At 32.6% G+C, this 19,558-nt stretch overlaps 1 long non-coding RNA gene across 1 annotated transcript; it reads right to left on the bottom strand.

Moving 5' to 3' along the window:
- Positions 1–9,263: 9,263 nt before the first annotated feature.
- LOC132749537 (uncharacterized) lies at positions 9,264–19,529 on the bottom strand. The gene is made up of 4 exons (XR_009628432.1): positions 19,017–19,529; positions 12,540–12,597; positions 12,220–12,378; positions 9,264–9,565 (listed from the first exon to the last, which is right to left on the bottom strand). It is a non-coding gene; the product is annotated as an uncharacterized LOC132749537 (long non-coding RNA).
- Between the last annotated feature and the right edge of the window lie 29 nt (positions 19,530–19,558).

The following is a 19,558-nucleotide window of genomic DNA, read 5'->3' on the forward strand; positions in this document are numbered from 1 at the left end:
ACGAGTATCGGACCTGGGAAAAATATGACCAGATTGATAAAAAATCCCTTTGTTCATCTTAAATGTGTAAATAAACAAAAACAAAAATGGTAAAATATGACCCTATTTAAAAATATACTATGATAAAGTAACTATATATTTTTAGAGGGGGTCATATTTTACTTACTTTTTTTTGGTTTTTGACACATTTACGATGAACAAATTAAGGGGTTTTTATCAATCTGGTCATATTTTTTCTTCCCAGGTCCGATACTCGTGCCTATGGGATAGCCCCGCTATCTTTAAATGGTAGAATTAAATTAAAGTAGATCAAAAATGAACGAAATTTAAACCACAGATAAATGAAATAATGATACACATGTATCGTTATGCCATGTATCGTGGAATAGGACATTAAAAATTTTCCTACTCGTTTTACTCTTGGGTTTGCTTACTTTTTCGAAAAAAAATCCACTATAAGAATTATATTAATTCGGATGCTGACGGAAATATCCGATATGCAGATGCAATTCGACCAATCAGAAGTTCTGACTTTCCCGCCATCAGAACAATTAAATCTTTAGCCACTGCAAAATACCTCTCTCGTGCTCCTTTCTAAGCAGCAAAACTTTATTCTATATTCTGTTTGGCTAAGGAAAATCGGGGTAGGGATATAAGCGTGCAACAATAAGCAACCTTTTTCTCACGCCCCTCGGAACGTGCAAGTCCTGTAGAGGCACAGGGTATCGGCAAATGAACGAAGCTCGAAATAAAAAGAAAATCCCTAAAGAACGTTCGAAATGGCAAAATTGAAAATGTTGTAAGCACGATTTGATCGAGCCTTTTCATGTACGGTACTGGAAAGCTACCATCCACGTCACCTACGACAGGCTTAGTCAGAATTAAACATAAAAACAGTGATTATCAATGGCAACGGGCATATACTATTATTTATAATCTACTTGTGTAACGCATACTTGTTTATTGTCCCCTATTATGTCATCACTAAATACAGTAGCGAAGTCCCTATCATTAAATATCTTAAGATATATGTTCAAACTTAGTAAAATTTTAAAAATATTGGATAATAAAACAATTATGCTCAACATCATCAACATGGTAATTTAATCAGTGTCAAAAATCAACATGCAAACATACATGTATCTAGCATCATTTAGTGAAATACTGAATTCAAAATTTACAGGTTACATTTTTGGTAGATAATAACCTTTAAGGACATGTCCGGGGTCCGTACGATTACTCTCAGTGCCTGAAAGGGTGGATGGACCCTATACATACCTACCTACACACAAAATGTCTACTTTTCAGTTATATACAGGCCAGTAAATTTGGAGGGCGTTCGTTGCCAAAGTTCCAGACTTTCGAAAACTTCTTTTGAAAATGACATCTTGTATGCCTAGCATTTTCACAGCAAATAATATGCCTCTTAACCCAATCTTTAAATTGAAGGTTTCCGCTTTTAAATAAGAAGGTTACATTAAGATCTTAACATAGAAAACAACAACAATTTACAAGTTGGTCCCACCGTTAGCGGTAATACATTACGGAGACACCAGTGAAAAAAATTGCTTAAAATTCAAATTTCCCTGTAACTGATTAACCAATCCTACAGTGAGTTCATGAACTTTTTACAGCCAATAAAATACTACTGACTTATCGAGTTACTGAGTATATAAGTGATATCTCTGGCAGATGGCGGGAGACACTTCTCTCTTCTTCCCCTTGGTACGTGTACGTCGTAGAGAAGACACAGGCATCGGCAGAAGATTTGAAGATTTGGGACGGCGCTAAAGATCGGAACTTGTGCTACGGACCAGCTGCCGATGTCCTGACTAAAGCCGAGGGGAATGGTCCTACAAAGTAGGCTTCGGGTCGACGAGGATGGTGTGCTAGGGTGCGTCAGCCTCTAGCACGGTTAGACGGCTTGAATGGCAGGCCTTTTGCTGGCTCCAACAACCCTTTTCAGAGTTACCCTTTCATATTGTCTCAGGTTACTGTACATTTAGGTTCACATTGACCGCCGTACAATGACCTACTTTTGGCTCAAAATTCATATCTTCGGCTAACATTCCGTGGAAATTGCATGGAGGAAAATTATCACCACTTTGTGCTTCAAAATTAACTCTTTAAGGGCATGGCTGGTGACATGTTGTCCGGGGTCCGTACTTGACAGCGAAAGCTGCATTTTGTGCCTGAAAGGGCAGATGGACCCTCAATAAGCATTAACTACATACATATGATGGCGGGAGAATGCAAAACTTTTCGTTTTTGTAAGTTAGAAGATGCTATATTTTCATCTTTCCATGATGCATATTCCATAAGGAAAAAAAAAAAAAAACCAACAAATTCCTAAAATAACAACAATAAAAGAAGAAAAAAGAAGAAAAAAAAAACAACAAACAAATCCCTCTCTTTTATTATCCAATTTAATTCTAAATTAAGACACAACTTAATCCCGCTGGTCAATGCCTGATTGTTACTGTTGTTGATAATACGTTCGTAGTGCATTAACAAGACTCAGTGTAAAATACTCATGAGTATTCCTTTATAACATTTAAATACCTGTGTCATATATTAAAATGTTGTGTTTCCTACTGGGTGGGAGAAAATGACCATTTAACACATAATGAGCGAGAGAACTATCATAAATTACCTTAAAGGTTGAGAAAGAAGACAATGTTTTGTCCCAATGGGTAAGAGAATGCACCATATAACACATAATGAGCGAAAGAATTATGATATACATATTATCCTAAGGGTTATGAGATATTTCATTAATTTTTCTTATAGGTGAGAGCAAAGCAATATAAAACACATAATGAGTGAGAGCACTATTACTAGTATATATTATTCTAATGGTTGAGAGAGAAGTTCTTTTTTGCGACCGACGCGCCCTCAGGCGCGTTCAGAGCTAAGTCATCTACACATGGGATTTCGTCTGCTACAATCGCGCAAAGTGTCCTCAACCGAATAACAGCCCATGAAATAGTACATGAATTTGATCCTTAAAAACTCACATACTTTGTCGGGATATCTTAAAATCTTCCATATTTAGCCTTTTCAATTTCAAATTAAGTTATCCAAGTTAAAATATGAACGTATTTGATTGATAAAAACGTTGTAGTTCCGTAGTATTATTGCGCAATATGCAAATTACTGCCGAAACGATTTACAGCTGTCGAAAAAGTAGGACAGCAAATTATACTATAATAAAGGTGTAAGCTCTGAGTTCCAAAAAAATATTAGTAGGACATAAATATTTCTACATTATACAAAACATAATTATTAACAAATCAAAGTTTTTAGTGACTCTAGAATAACTCGCGCATTAATAAAAGAAGAACTATTTTCGTGACTCATACCGCGGGTTTAGCTGAATATTCAGCAGTTATTAATAAATTAGATACAGTACGTATAATGGTTAGTATAAATATCTATTTTTGAAAATGCATGTAACAAGAGAGTTTTTTCAACACTTTACTACCATGTAGTCTTTCATGGTAATCTTTATTGAAGGAAGTTATAATATCAGTTCTACTTCCGATTCTTGTGGTTTGTTTACATATTTTTCTAGGTCACGATATGAGTTAACATTCGCTATTCTAAAAATAGATTCTGCTTCACCTGCAGACGATTAGGCTGTACACATTATACATGTAATAAACCAGCGGATACTTACTTTGCTTACATGCAATACTTACAATTGTAAGAAAATGGAATTTAGTGTGAAATTGAAAAGATTGAAAAGAACAGCTTAAGTGACATTTAAATTAAAATAAAAACGATGTGCTCTGGCCTCTACATCTTTACCTTGTAAATAAAAAAATCTAAAAAATACACTTTTAATTGCTGATGATTTTAACCAAAAATATTTTTAATGAGACATATCCAAGAGAAATAAAAATACAAATGACTTATATTTTATTGTCTATATGCCCACTATGATATAACACGAAGCAATTCTAAATAACATTCTCACATGTATAATGTATTATGCTTGAAGTTAATTTGCATGGTTTTATTTTAGAAATATTTCGTTGACAGTTTTTTTCTATTTACATATCATTCCTTGGAATAAATCGATAAGGACACTGATTTACAAGTTTGACCAGAGTTTTTAGGCATAAATTTCATTCTGTATAAGTAGAAACTCTGAATTACATCAGATTGGGACACATAAAATATATTGCCCTACAAATCTCGAACTTGTATGGAACAAATTTTCTCTGTTATATCTTTTGTGTTTTTTTTTTCTAAAAAAAGCCTTAATGTCTCTCCGGTTGCATGTCCGTCGCATTCAGTGCTGCAGCACTTTGATTTTCCTAACGGTAGAGAGCTCAGCAAATTAAATCACATAATGAGTGATTATTTTATTATTCTAAGGGTTAAGAGAAATTTCGCACAATTCTCTCACCCATTATGTGTTTTATAGTGCTCTTCTTCTCTCCCCCATTAGGAAAAATAATGACTTTATCTCTCAACTTTATATTAAGATAATATATAATAGTTCTCTCAATCATTATGTGTGATATGATGCTCTTCTCTCACCCATTAGGAAACAGAATGACATCTCTCTCAACCATTTAAATAATATAAAAAAGGTCCCTCAGTCATTATGTGTAATATGGTGTTTTTCTCTCACCCATTAGGAAAAATAATGAAATTTCTCTCCACCCTTAAGAATATATGATAGTAACTTTGTCTCACTCATTATGTGATTTATACTGCTTTGCTCTCACCCATCAGAAAAAAAAAATAAAAAATTCTCTCCACCCTTAAGAATATAATGATAGTTGTCGATTTATACTGCTTTGCTTTCACCCATTAGCAAACATAATGACTTCTCTCCCAACCCTTAGGATAATACATAATAGTTCTCTCACTCATTACTTTATTTATATTGCTTTTCTCTCACCCATTTGGAAAATATGATGACTTCTTCATCAACCCTTCGGATATATTATAATTCTCTTACTGATTGTGTGTTTTATAGTGCTTTGCTTTCACCCATTATCAAAAATAATTACTTATCTCTCAACCCTTAGGATAATATATAATATGATAGTTCTCTCACTCATTGTGTGTTATATGGTGCTTTTCTCTCACCCATTAGGAGAAAATAATGACTTCTCTCTCAACATTTAAGGTAATTTATGATAGTTTTCTCACTCAATGGGTAAATGGTCATTTTCTCTCGCCCATTAGGAAAAATAATGACTTCTCTCTCAACCCGTAGGATGATATATCATAGTTCTCTTACTCATTATGTGTTATATGGTGCATCCTCTCGCCCATTAGGACCAAATAATGTCTATTTTCTCAACCCTTTGGATAATATATAAATGTTTTCTCAATCTATTTGGTTTATATTGCTTTTCTCCCACCCGTAAGATGATATATGATAGTACTCTCACTCATTGTGTGTTATATGGTGCTTTTCTCTCACCCATTAGGAGAAATAATGACCTCTCTCAACCCTTGGCTTAGGATAATATAAATTATAGTTACGGTAGTTCTCTCGCTCATTATGTGTTATATGGTGCTTTTCCCTCCCATTGTCTCACTAAATCCTTTGGATAATATGATCTTTTATGTAGTATGAACAACACAAAAAATTATAGAGGCGGGAAAATTATATTTAATTGATGCCCATGTGTAAATTGTCGTTTGTTTCCGTGGCGTTGGTTATCGTCTGCTATTGCACTGTATCGGATGGTTCCGTAACGTACGCTTATTAGCGTAAAATCACGGATATATACGTCTGTATCTCATGCAATTTTGTGAAATGTTTTCGTTTGTCCAGTCGTTTTGTGCGTTGTATGAAAAGGGTTTGAGAGAAAGTTAACATTTCATTTCTTCCACATTCCCGCAAACTATCCTTCTCCAGATCATCAAGTCTTTATTCTCTCACGAGTATAGATACATACTATTCTAGTTGAATAATTTGTTTTATTATCACTTATTACTAAGGTTTTTTCATCATTATTTGAGACACTCATATATATATCTCAATTAAATTTATCGGACCTACGCCAGGAGTTGTAGTTATTTTTCTACCATGTGCCATATCTTAAACTCTTGGTCAACACATCTTAACTTCAGCACTATGGAATGGACAAGTATGTCACATCTATCTTTTTTGTAATAATTATTATTTGTTATACTATAATCTTCACATGTATTATCGAGTAATAATCTGTAATAATAGTACACATGGTATTTTTCAGCAAATCGTTATGTTCAAGATTTTTTTTTTATTTTTATCTTTAAGAAAAAAAATATTACAGGCAATCCTTGACTTATACAATCAAAGCGCTGAAAGCACTGCTGGGGGCGCATTATGTTGATTGTATAGTGGTCTATTGTTACAAGCAGATGCCACTCCTACTTTCAAAGCAGAAAACACATTTTTACTCGATTATTCGATTAGAATAAGTAGAATTATCCTAGTCATCTGAACGTCGGCGTCTATCACCTCAATTTTTCCCGAAGTCCATTGACATATGGCATTAAAACTTTGCACACTTGATCCAGATCAGGCACCCATATGTTAAAGATTGCCTATGGCTTCAAAATATTTTCGTATTCCATAGACATCTGGCTTTGAAATAAATTGAAATTTTATACATTTCTTTGCGAGCATACTAGCTAGGACTCTCTCCAATGCTTATATCTGTAGAATGGGTTTTAAAGAAAATTTTGGTCCTTTTGTGAACTTGAATATTTTAAATAACCAAGGTTCTTCTATTGTCAAGCACTAAGCTAATAGTTGAGTGTGCTGTCCTACCAACAGCTATTGTTCGCATACCTTGTGAAATATAACTCCATCAAACTTTTGTTCAGTTATTATTATACTAACGCAAGAACTGTCTGAGGACAGTAAGGCTCGACTATTCGAAAAAAAGTTGTCACAAGGGTGTTTATATTATACTAACACAAGAACTGTCCGAGGACAGTAAGGCTCGACTATTCGAAAAAAAGTTGTCACAAGGGTGTTAATTGAGTATAAAAATGCCTTACCTATGAATACATAAAACTGACCGAAAAGGTACAAAGGCTTGGATTAAGATGTTTTATCAAGTAAATCACTGCTTTATTATCATGAATGCATAAAATTCTCCCAAAAAAAGGCACAAACCCTTCAGTAGTTATGGAGATAACATGCTTACAAGCAAAACTTTACCATTAATCTCTTAGTTGAAAAAGGGGAGAAAAATCAGCTTAAATGCTAGATAAAATTATGGAATCTTGGTCAGTAACCTACATGAACAATTTATGACCCTAAATGCATGTGAAGTTTTAATATTGTAGGCAGAGTTTATTCAACTTGTCAATCTGATGTACATTGTTACTATAAATAACTATTTTAAGTTTCAATTGAATATCTCGAGCAATAATCGAGATATTTGACTTTATAATAAACTTTAACCAACGCAGACGCGGACGCTGGGTTACTACAATAGCTCTCATATTTTTCAAATAATCGAGCTAAAAACCACGAAGTCATGGTTGAGACAATATAGTTATTCCATATATAAATATATATATCATGGAAAACATTTCAAGATAATACAATGGATTGTAGTGTATAACACGAAAATCAGTGTACTTTAACTGTATTTATTCAATAATCATACAAGCATCTTGTAAATAACTGGAACAACATATTTCTTAAATACAAGAGCGATCAGAAATCACATGTGTCGCCTCATGATGGACAATTTCATGTTGGGCCAAATTTTGTGACAGACGGACAGTGCACAACTAGACTTGGTACTGATCATTCCTGTTTGTTTGTTTGTTTGTTTCGTTTTACGCCTTTTCCCAACAGTATTTCAGTCATATAAAGTTTGGATAAAATTGCACCAGTAGTTAATGAGGAGTAGTCTGGACAAACTTTTGCGTATCTGGCAACACACAGAAAAAAAACACCTTTTTATCAAGGGCCATAACTCAGCCAAAAATCATTCAACCAGAAAACCCGTGCAATATGCGCAAGGACTTGAGCTATAGATCAATCCTGTAAAGTTTCATTGAAATTGCATTAGTTGTTTAAGAGAAGTAGTCCAGACAAACTTTAAAAATAAAAATCATTAAAGGGCCATATCTCTGACAAAAATCATTGAACCGGAAAATGCTGACAATATGCACAACTAGACTTGGTACTGATCATTCCTGTAAAGTTTGGATGAAATTGCACCAGTAGTTTATGAGGAGTAGTCCGGACAATTTTTGTGACGGACGGTTGGACAGACGACGGAGAAGTGATCCCTATATGTTGCCTCTACTCCACTACTCCGTAGAGGCGACACAAAAACCATACAAAAAAAACACAAAAAAACTGATGATGACAGAACTGGGTATCACTTTATGCCTATATAATTTTTTTGCTCGAGTGATTTTTTTTCCAAAGAGCTACATGTGAAATTGCTGCCAAATATACATAGGTAAAAACTTTTTCAAAGCTGCATGCATTCATATAAATATATTTTAAAAAATTCAAACTTGATCGAATAAAAAAAAAATTCAAGGATAGCCCAAACTTGTTAATTATAAAAAAATATATATACAGAATATTATGTTGTAGTAGCTCTCTGGGTCTTTGTATTTTGCTACGAGCAGCGTTGGGAAATTGATATCTTGCGAGACCAAAGGGCGAGCTAGATATCAATTTTCCAAACATTGCAAGTAGAAAAATGCATAGCCTCAGAAAGCTACTACAACATAATTTTCCTTTTATAATATACCTTTTCGTTTGAAGTATAAATGATTTTTCATTATACTACACTTATATAAGAAATTTCAGAAAAAGAAATGTAGCTGTCAAGAAATAAATTATGACTGACAGATGAATACCTAATTTTGTGCAAAACCAGCCACACCTTTTATTATTTTGGTTGCCGTTTCCATATACTACGTTATACACAGCTAAGATCAGAACCAACGTCAAAAATAGTCCAGTCCTTTCATATATGGTACTGTATTTGTCTCTAACATAATACAGATTTTCTAACCGTTGAAGCCTATTTGCGCTTCAAGATTATCCTGTGTTTTAGGAAGAAAATTTATAGGTATATAATAAAATGCTGTCATTGACATTTCTTTATGTTTATATTTATTATATGTATTTCTTGTAATCCTATTTATAGCTACAAATTCTATGAATTAAAATAGAAAATGAAGATAGCATGCAGACGGTGTTGATATTGTGTGATAAAAATCTATAGATCATTGGAAATCATCTGAGTAACCGAATACTCGATCTGAAAAATGACCGAGTACTCAAGTATTGATTTTAGTATTTGTTGCCATCCCTAAAAAAATGAAGTACTTGACAAGATCAACTAACATCTAAATAAAAAACTTTGAAAACAGAATTAATTATTTTGAAAAATTCACTCTGAGCTGTATTATTTAAAATGGGTGTTCAAACACATTGAAAACATTGATAAGTCATCTCATGTTCTTGGTGATGAAGTGGTGCCTCAATATAGTTATCACTGCAATCTATCTTCCCTCATAACTCCTACTATTACTGTATCTGTCAAACAAGCATCTCTGTTTTCTGAAATAGAGTTTTGAAAAAGTTTATTGCTGACTAAGATATTCCATACTTGTATGTTAACTTTTTTTTCAAGCATTTTTCTGTTAGAATTACTCTGATTTATAAAGGTATAAAACCAAACTAGAAATGTGTCATCATGCCACGGATCCCCCGCATGCAGCCAAAATTTCAGGTGCATTAATTATTTTTTTCATTTTAAGTTCAAAGCCCTTAAAACTTTTCAATGTTAACACAAACCATTTTCATACAACGTTCAACGCACTGAAATGATTCAGTCTTAACCTTTTAAAAATAGCATATTGCATATTTGTAGCCAAAATAATGGCTAAAAGTATGAGAGCTGAAACTGAACGTTCAAAATTTTTCCAACATTCAGGAAAGATAAGTTTGTCTAAAATCATTGAACCTCGACCAAAATTCAAACTTAAACTGCTTATTCCTAAGATGTATCTATATTATTTTCAAAGTGAAAGGGACATAACTCTGCCAAAAAATCATCAAAACCATGACCAAATTCCAACTTGACCTGCCCATTCCTTTGACATATCCATATGTAAAATTTAAGTTGAATATGTAACACTGTTGGGTAGATAATGAACAGAAACTGTAAATTTCATATTATTTTCAAAGTGAAAGGGGCATTTCTCTGCCAAAAATCATTGAACCATGACCAAATTCGAACTTGGCCTGGGCATTCCAAAAACATATCCATATGTCAAATTTGAATGGAATGTATTGTACCATTTGGGAGATAATAAACAGAAACTGAAAATTTCATATTACTTTCAAAGTAAAAGGGGCATAACTCTGCCAAAAAATCATTGAACCATGACCAAATTCAAACTTGACCTGTATTTTTTTTCATGACATATCCATATGAATATGTTGTACCTTAGGGGAGATAATGAACGGAAACTGAAAATTTCATATTATTTTCGAAGTAAAAGGGGCATAACTCTGCCAAAAATCATTGCACTGTGACCAAATTCGAACTTGACCAGTATTTTCTCATGACATATCCATATGTCAAGTTTGAGTTAAATGTGTTGTACCGTTGGGGAGATAATGAACGGAAACTGAAAATTTCATATTATTTTCAAAGTAAAAGGGGCATAACTCTGCCAAAAATCATCGAACCATGACCAAATTCGAACTTGACCTGTATTTTCTCATGACATATCCATATGTCAAGTTTGAGTTGAATAAGTTGTACCATTGGGGAGATAATGAACGGAAACTGAAATTTCATATTATTTTCAAAGTAAAAGGGGCATAACTCTGCAAAAATCATCGAACCAATGACCAAATTCGAACTTGACCTGTATTTTCTCATGACATATCCATATGTCAAATTTGAGTTGAATGTGTGCAACCGTTCTTAAGATAATGAACGGAAACTGATGATGACGGAATGACAGAATGATGGAAGGATGGAAGGACAGAATGACGGAAACAGGGTAACACTATATGTCCCCGGCCATTACATGGCGGGGGCATAAAAATGCGCGACCAATGCAGAGCTCAACCCCTCTGTGCATTATTTCACAAACGAGCATCTGAGTTAGAACCACCGCCTTTTTTTAAAGCTAGCTGGATTTGCTTTCCTCACATTAAAGAATCCATATTAAATATAATAGAACATTGATAATTGCTACACAGTCTCTTTGTAAAAATAAAATAAGCATGTTTTGTGTTTTAATAAAAGTAGCAATGTAATGTTAAAACACCACACGCTATAGGTGGTCACAATATAAATATATAGTGTTGTTAGGAAACTGACAGTCTTTTTAAAAAAGGACTCGTAAGAACAGGAACATGGCTTCCAATGCATAGTTAATTCATTATTTTCATTCAAATTAGACATATTCAAAAAGAATTGCATAGAATTCAATAAATTTTCATGATTAAAATATTTTACTGATGAGCCATAGTATATCTTTAAAGGTAAGTGGTTTAGGTACATTACTTTGACTATGGACACCCCAATTAAATCTATTTATTTGCTTAGTAACACAACTTTTCAAAGTTATATAAATTTGTAAATGTGAGTGATTCTGATAATCTATATACAGCTAAGTCAAGATGAGATGATTAGATTTTACTGACTGCTTTACTACATGAAGTCACTATTTCAATGTCAAATGCCTTGAGGTGAAAGGAATGAAAACTTGAATTTCAAAATACAATTTAAGTGAATTACATGTCACAAAATTGAAGCCGTGTCATGACAAAACCAACATAATGGGTTTGCGACCAGCATGGATCCAGACCAGCTTGCGCATCCGCGCAGTCTGATCAGGATCCATGCTGTTCACTTACAAACCCTATTACAAGTAGAGAAACTGATAGCGAACAGTATGGAATCCTGATCAGACTGCGCGGATGCTCAGGCTGGTCTGGATCCATGCTAGTCGCAAAACCATTATGTTGGTTTTGTCATGACACGGCTAAAATGTTTTTGCTATCGACTTTTGTTCCTAAATTAACAACAGATTGCATGATGAAATGATATTGAAATAATTATTATAACATTTGGCTCTAAGTGCCAAGCTTACTGATTTTAAATAAGCCTTGAGTCCTGTGTTGGCCTTTAAACATGTCAAAACATTTAGAAAGTATTTATTAAGGAAAAGTCTATACAAATAATCATGTACCTCTTCATTATATGCCCATGACATTGAAAAAACATTGTGTCATCTGTTTACTTCAAGGTTAGTCACATTGACAGTATCACATTTTAGACTTTATCTCTCTTGATGCATTCTCAAAATGGGTCCTCTTAATTTCACATTCATCAATCTGACAAAAAACTCCTGAAAAAGAAAGTTAGAAACATATGCCACTAATTATGTCAGTTTAAATGTCAAATAAATACTTTGAGAAACTATTTGGTCAAAATTGTAAATGTACAAATATTTTCAACCATGAACATTTCCTTTTTTAACTTTCTAACATATATAATGTATGGTCTTACTTGAAGAAAATGTTTGCCCGGAACTGAACACTACCAATTTACCATCTTTTTGGTACCACTGAAAATAGATAGTAAAGGCCTTAATCTTTTTATTCTAAAATAACAGTTAAATAACATCTTAAGAAATTATGACTAATAAGCATGTTAAACAAGAGCTGTCCGTAAGACAGCGCGCTCGACTTTTTTATTGCTTGCCAATAAAAAAAGTTTTTGCAGTAAAAGGCAATACAAGAATCTCTGTATTTTTAAAGTGAACAATGGCCATGAGCATTAAGATATTTAGTGAAGAATTATTTTACTGAATTGTGTGATACCCTTGAACACTGCAGCAAAGTTTGAAATGTTTAAGTCAAAAGAGTTAAGGGCCATAATTCAAATAAAATCTTTGACAGAATTACCTTCTCCTGGACATGTTTGGGAATCATGATTGTAAACAAGTATTCCAACTTTCAAATTAATATCTCAAACAGTTCAGTCAAAAAGTGGACTGGTACTAAAAACTTAACCAAGATTCTAAGTCGATAAAAGGCCTTAATTTTTAAAACAAATCCTTGACAGAGTTACCTTCTCTTGCGTACAGATGGGGGTAATGATGTGAAATAGCATTAAAAGTTTCAAAGCAATATCTCAAAGGGTTAAGGCAATAAGTGGATTTTACCCATTTCAATGTATTTTCTAAGTCAAAAAGGGGCATAATTCTGTCAAAAACCTTGACAGAGTTATGTCCTCTTGTCTGTTGATGAAGGTCGTGATGGTAAACAAGTATGGTCAGTTTCAAAGCAATACCTCCAATGGTTTTGAAATAAAGTGAGGTGGTACAAAAAACTTAACCAAGCTCAATACACTTTCTAAGTCAAAAAGGGCCATAATTCTGTCAAAAACCTTGACAGAGTTATGTACTCTTGTCTGTAGATGGAGGTTATGATGGTGAACAAGTATGGTAAGTTTCAAAGCCATACTTGTAATACTTCTGAAATAAAGTGGGGTGGTACGAAAAACTTAACCAAGGTGTGACGCCGACGCCGACGCCGACGCCGGGGCGAGTAGGATAGCTCCCCTTTTCATAGAAAAGTCGAGCTAAAAAGTGAGAAGAGGCAATTTTTTGAGTCATTCCAAACAGAACTTATGTAGAAATGACTGACCAATACAGTTAATTCATATGTACTATTGAGCAAATGTTATTTACACAATTTATGGAAATTGTAACTAATTATGAATTCAATATTCATCACTCCACTTAGTGTGAAATAATTTATTCAAAAGACTTGCATTCAAGTATGATATAAAATGTATAAAGGTTTATCGTCAGAATAGTAAGATTCTAGTGTACCAATTTTTTGCACTTTATTCATAGGCAAGCCGCAATAAATATGATCAAGACAGCTGCCATAATCAGTAGTTACTGAATCAATGAGTTGAACTGAACTGAGTACTTCCTGTATAATTTTAGCAACTGGTTTGTTTTCAGTATAATCATAATTGAAATCTCCCATTAAAATAAGCTTTTTTAAAATTATTCCAGTCACTTTAAACTCTTTTGAAACAATTTTCCAAAATATTGAATAGAAACCCTGAAAATTTTGCAACAGTAGCACACCTTGGAGGACAATAAACAAATCCAATAACTATGTCTTGTAAACACAGTAAAGCACATTCAATGTCAGAATGAGTAAAACAAGTAAAATGACAGACATTAATATTTTCCTTGTAATAAATTGCTATCCCATGTGAGGCCTGACCCAAATTGGAAGACAATACACGAAAACTCAAAGGTACTGTACATTTATTCTGGGAATATCAGAACAGAACAGAACAGAACAAACAGTTTATTCAAGACTTGTACAATAAGTACCTAATCATTATACATATACATAAATAAATAGTATATATGATTTGATGTCACAATGGAAAATAGCACATTATCACAAATTCATATTTTGAGAGGATGAACTGTATTTAATTATAAGTAATAGAAGTTCTATGAGAAAGTGCGAGTTTAATATAACAAGCAAGATTTTTCAAAATAATCTTATTTTTTGAATTTAACAACTCTACAAGTTTAATTACACTTGGATTGATATAATAATAACTTTTAATATATTTTTTTCTAATATTATTATAGCATGGACATATAAGTATAAAATGATATTCATCTTCAAGGTCCTGTGTATTACAATATGTACAATAACGCTCATTTCTAGCAACTCTATTCGTACCATATCTACCTGTTTGTATACGTAAGGAATGAGAAGACATTCTTATTTTACTAATAAACAACCTTAGGTTACTAGGCAGTATATCTAGGTATGGCTCATACAAAAAAGTATCCTTAAGGTTTGTATACAATGTTAAAACACCACTGTTCTCCTTATCAACATGCCAACTTTGAATAAAAGTGTCTATCAGTCTCTGTTTTAAACAAAGGTATAAATGATTTACTGTTAACAATAGTAGGATCATCCCAAACATAGTTGAAACCATATTGATATAATAAATTTTTTACCTTAGTTAACCAATTACTTTTACCGTTATTACAATCACTGAGACACAAATTATACACTTCTTTAAGAATAATGTTATCTGTTTCAAGTAGGCGAAACCAATACTTAATTATCTTAACATATCTTCCAATATACAGTGGGTAACGAGCAAGTTCACCATAAACTGCTGCATTTGAAGTTCTTATATTTACATTTAATATTCTTTTACAAAACTTTAGATGTATTCTTTCAATTTCTTTAGACTTACTGTGGCCCCAAATCTCAGCTGCATAATTTAAGATTGATCCAACAAAAGAGTCAAAAAGCTGGCATAATAACTTCGGTTTCAGTTTATATTTATTACAGTTTATCAGTAATACATTTAACGCTTTCAAAGCTTTACCAACAAGCTGTTCTTGGTTTAATGCAAAATTACCAGTATAATTGAAAACTGTACCTAAATAATTGAAATCATTTACAACCTCTAGACGTTTGTCATTATACAAAAAATTTTCAGAGGACAACAAAACCACCTCTCTTCTAAAAAACCATAACTTTAGTCTTATCTACATTAACCTCTAGACTCCACTTTGTACAGTAATTATGTAATAAAACTAAACTATTGTTTATTTCCTCAGGTGAATTGCCTAGAATGGCCATATCGTCTGCAAAAAGCAACAATATTAAAATGATATCATTTAACTGTAAACCACAATTTATATCATGCTGCAAAAATAACTCAATGTCATCAATAAAAAGAGAAAATAAAACCGGCGAAATTATCTCCCCTTGACGTAAGCCTACAGCATATTCGAAAAACTCTGAATAACTATTACACACTTTAATACATGATTTAACTTTATTGTACATATCCTTAACAATACGCAATAATTTACCCCTAATACCTGATTTATGTAATTTTAACCAAAGTGCATTTCTATAAACACTGTCAAAGGCCTTTTTTAAAAATCAACAAATACGCAATACAAACGTTTATTGTCGTTAATATATTTCTGAACAATAGATGATAACACAAATAAAGCATCAACAGTAGATTTGCCTTTTCTAAACCCAAACTGGGCATCTGACAGTAAACAATTTTCTTCACAATAGCTATAAATTCTTTTATTTATAATAGATGTAAATATTTTTGACATACAGCTAACTAAAGTTATGCCTCTATAGTTATTTACCTCATTCTTATCTCCCTTTTTATATGCAAAGGAATTATTACTCCTTCAGTCAATTATCCCGGAAAATACCCGCTATCAAGTATTTTATTAAATATATCACATAAATGTGAAGACAATATATCAATCGACTCAATAAAATATTCATTCAATAGAAAATCGTGTCCGTAAGCCTTTCTTCGTTTCAAGGAATTGACAGCATCTATAATTTCATTAACAGATATTGGTCGATCTAAAAAGTCATCAGCATCATCACTAAAATTGAAATCATGAGTTGAGGCAAAATCCTCAGATTCAACATTAACATTTTGAAATATATCATTTCCTAGTTCAGAAAAATATTTGAAAAATGACTCTAGGGAAAGATTATTAGTAACAACATTTTTTCTTTTAAAATATTTCCAAAACTCCTTTGGTTTTGACAACCTTAAATTTTCAATTTCCTTAACTTGCTTGAGGTTATAACAATTTCGTTTTCTCCTCATTATAGCCTTATACTTAGCCTTTAACAAGCATAATTGTTCCCTATTTGTTGGAGATTTAAAACGGTTAAATTTTGACAAAGCATCTATATACAACTGCCTAGACTGTTCACATTCACGGTCAAACCATGACTTGTTATTAACAATATTTGTCTGGCTAAACGAGACAGCTTTTTTAATAGTAACATTTTGACGAAATAACGGATCCGTTACATCATGAATAATAGACGTAAAATTTAACAACATATTATTTATTGACGATCTATTTTGCAAATCGATATTACTAGTCACATTATTTAAAAGAGGTAATTTTGTTTATAAGACTTGATCTAAAATGATTTTTCAAATCTGCAGACCATCTATAGTTAACAAAAGTTTCATTATCATAAATACAATTTTCAATAACAATATTACAATGTAAACTAAAAGAAATAGGACAGTGGTCACTCCATTCGTTAAAATCATGAATAATAAAATCGCTCAGGCTTGAAAAATTACCAGGTTTTGTTAATAAATAGTCAATAACAGACGACCCTAGCCTCGAGAAATACGTGCAATTACCGATCATATGATCACTGTATAAACGACCGTTAACTATTCGAATTCCCGTGCTTTTGCAAAGATCAAAGTAAAACGATTACCAAACGTGTTACATGTTTTATCTGTTAGAGGCCCGAGCTAGGGGTTCATCTGCTACATAATCCTGTAAATCTAGTTCATCATTCAACGTGTCAAATAAAACATAATCATGTTTGATGCCAACACGACTATTACAGTCTCCGACTAAATAGATATCACCATCATTATCAAATTCAAAAATATCATTTTCAATAATTTCAAAAAGAATCTACATTATACACTGTGTACGCAGGAGAATCGTCACACCATAAATAAATACCACCAATATATACATCTGATTCAAATTTAAAGAAGGTTTTATCTAGTTTTAACCATACAATTGTGTCATAGTGAGTGCGTATAATTTGAATACCGTCTTTCAAAGATTCATGATAGTAAACTGCAACCCACCACTTGATCTCCGTGCATTACGATGCTGAAACTTTCTATAAAAGTTAAAAGATACATATCCGTTTAATTCAATATTACTTTTTTGATTTGTCGATGTCTCATACAAAAACACTATATTTATATTTATTTAAGATAGAAATAAAGTCCTTATTACATTTTTTATCATCAGACAGTCCATTAATATTCCACGATAGCACACTCAGATCATCCCCGGCGTACCTCTAGTTGGCGCTGTCCTTGAAAGGTTTCCCGTCAATGAACAAAGTGTCGTAAGAGATCCAGGCTCTTGACCCCTTGTTCCGCGCCTCCTTCATCTTGGGTACGAGTTTTCTACGTTTGTCAAATACTTCCTTCGGGAACTGTTCATGGATAAAGTATGGTGTACTTTTAAGTGCACTACCAGCCCTTCTTACAAGCTCGCGCTCCTTAAATAAGTTGAATTTTGCTACAATCGGTCGATTTTTTCCCGGTCTTTTCTCGCCCATTCTATGAATACGTTCAAATTTCATTTCACTAACCAAATCACTAGTCAATTTCATCTTACTGACTAAGAAGTCACGCACTACAGATTCTGCATTTTCTGTTTCCCCTGGGAGGGCCTCCTCTATATTACCGAACACTATGTTGTTACGCATTGATTGCGATTGTACATAAGAAGTTCATCATTTAGTTGTTTATTTTTAGTTTCCAGCTCCTGTACTTTGGATGAAACAATGCTCAAATTAAAATCTGCACTTTCTACTCTTTCCTCTACAGTACTAATTCTATTGGCAGTCTGAACTTTATCGTCATGTATAAAACCATCTATGCTGTACTGCTCAGATAAAGGACCAGTTAATCTAGTTTCTACTTGCTGGCGTAGTGAGCGCCCTACACGGAAACCCTTAGTTGGTTGGTGTCACCGTGTGTGTGGGATACTGGTGTATATTCAGTTTTTTTTTTGGTTAAATGATGGTATTTTATAACACAAAAGTTCAGTGTTGATGTTATTTTATTTATTTTTTTATAGTTAATTGTAAGTTTTTAAATACAAAATAATTATATAGTTTACATATATATTTTTACAGCTAGTACCTGAATTTTGCTTAAGTTAGTTTTACTTCTTTATTTTTTAAGTTAAGACTTGATGTTATACGTTTAAAATTTTAGATAAGTCTTAAGATGTTGTATGTTTCCAAATTAAAATTAGACTATTAGATGTTTTAAGTTTTGAAATTATTATTAAATGTTTTTATAATTAATTTTCTTAAAGAATTTTGACGAGGAAATGCTATGTTACACATGACCTGTTTTTACCTTAATGGCCTGTATAATTATGTTTCACAGCTTCTCAGCAAACAACCAACTGTGCCACAATTGAAATCTAACAAACAAGCCTTTAATCACACACCTGAAATAAAAACTTTTCCTAATTAATACAATATTTCTTTTAATTTATTACATTCTTCAATGAAACATTAAGAAATATTGATAAAGTAAAATGTTCATTTTCATTTCCTGTATTTTCAATGTAAATATTCATTTTTCATTGCATATTTTCACAAGTGTCTCCTAAATTTAGCCTACACACAATAGACTGTAAAGAATAATAGGGCAATTTCTTTATAATTTCAAGTATTTATAGTCGAAACAGTCCTTTTTAAAGGCATATATATGGGTAAGTGGAATGTTGCATGTCCAGATATGATTGACTAACAATTGTAAAAGTGAGTAATAATTGTCGGAATAGCTCAATCGGTAGAGAACATAGCTCAAGGTTACCAGATTTCAAAAAAGTTTTTATTAATTTTGTTCTGACATGTCAGGAACAACTTGATATTTAAATGTGTTTTTCATTT

The sequence above is a fragment of the Ruditapes philippinarum genome, unplaced genomic scaffold (genome assembly GCF_026571515.1).
Source record: "Ruditapes philippinarum isolate M1 unplaced genomic scaffold, ASM2657151v2 ctg15767_1_1_1_1, whole genome shotgun sequence".
Taxonomy (NCBI): Eukaryota; Metazoa; Mollusca; class Bivalvia; order Venerida; family Veneridae; genus Ruditapes; species Ruditapes philippinarum.